This window comes from Cervus elaphus, chromosome X (assembly GCF_910594005.1).
Source record: "Cervus elaphus chromosome X, mCerEla1.1, whole genome shotgun sequence".
Taxonomy (NCBI): Eukaryota; Metazoa; Chordata; class Mammalia; order Artiodactyla; family Cervidae; genus Cervus; species Cervus elaphus.
The window spans coordinates 16,092,188-16,093,489 of NC_057848.1; the positions used below are offsets into that span (position 1 = coordinate 16,092,188).

General features: G+C 52.5%; 1 non-coding gene across 1 annotated transcript; it reads left to right on the top strand.

Moving 5' to 3' along the window:
• Positions 1 to 366: 366 nt before the first annotated feature.
• LOC122690972 lies at positions 367 to 473 on the top strand. Its single transcript, XR_006340224.1, has one exon. It is a non-coding gene; the product is annotated as a U6 spliceosomal RNA (small nuclear RNA).
• Positions 474 to 1,302: the final 829 nt, after the last annotated feature.

The window sequence follows — 1,302 nt, forward strand, 5'->3', positions numbered from 1 at the left end:
CTCCCGCCTCAGCTGGAGAGGCGTCCCAATTGCCCTGCCAAGCCTCGAGGTGAATCCCGAGTTGTCCCTCGCAACTAGGCAGGAGTCCTGCCGTCGCTGAACAAACACGTGGGTGGAAGGGCCATCCCCGTCGCAACTCGAGAATATACCCCAGGTTCCCGCCGCAACTCGAGAAAAACCATGAGACTTCCCCCTCGCTGCGAGATGAGGCCCGATTCCCCTGCACTGCATGCAGAGCAATACCGTGTTGCATATCAAACATGAAAGGAGCCTTGATTTCCTTGATGGCACTCCAGAGAAACCCCAAGAACACTGTTTCAAGGCTAGTGCGATCCTGAGGTCACTGTAGCAACACGAAAGAGCTCTGTGCTCGCTTCGGCAGCACATATACTAGGATTGGAACGATACAGAGAAGATTAGCATGGCCCCTGCGCAAGGATGACACGCAAATTCGTGAAGCGTTCCATATTTTTTTAAAAAAAGCAAGAAAAAAAAAAAAAAAAAAAAAAAAAAAAAAAAAAAAAGAGCTCTGTGGACCAAAAATCAACTAGAGATGAGAGGTTAGTCCCTGGCTTCGATTCCAGAGGAATACCACCTTACCACAAGCACCTCAAGAGGAGGATTCTCTCAGCTCTAAGTATGTGAGAGGGACCCTGAGTTTGCGGCCTCAAGTGGAATGGACACCGCAATGCCCTGACGCGAAATAAGGCCGGATATCCCTGCAGTGACTTGAATGCAGGCTCGTCTTGCATCTCACAAGATGAAAGGATGTCTGAATCCCCTGTGGAGACCACAGAGAAAGACCTAGTTCCCCACCTCATCGCGACCGGAGGCCTCACATCCTTTGAAAACTCCAGGGGTACGCGGAGATCAGTGCCTCCAAAGGAGACGATGCCTGACTCCTCGTGAACCTTGATAGGAGTCCCAGGATTCCTGTGGCACGTGGAAAGGGACACTTGGTCTCCCGCCTCAGCTGGAGAGGCCTCCCAATTGCCCTGCCAAGCCTCGAGGAGAATCCCGAGCTGTCCCTCGCAACTAGGCAGGAGTCCTGACGTCGCTGAACAAACACGTGTGTGGCAGGGCCATGCCCGTCGTAACTCGAGAATATACCCCAGGTTCCCGCCGCAATTCGAGAAAAACCATGAGACTTCCCCCTCGCCGGAGATGAGGCCCGATTCCCCTGCACTGCGTGCAGAGCAATTCAGTGTTGCACATCACACATGTAAGGAGCCTCGATTTCCTTGATGGCACTCCAGAGAAACCCCAAGAACACTGTTTCAAGGATAGAGGGATCCTGAGGTC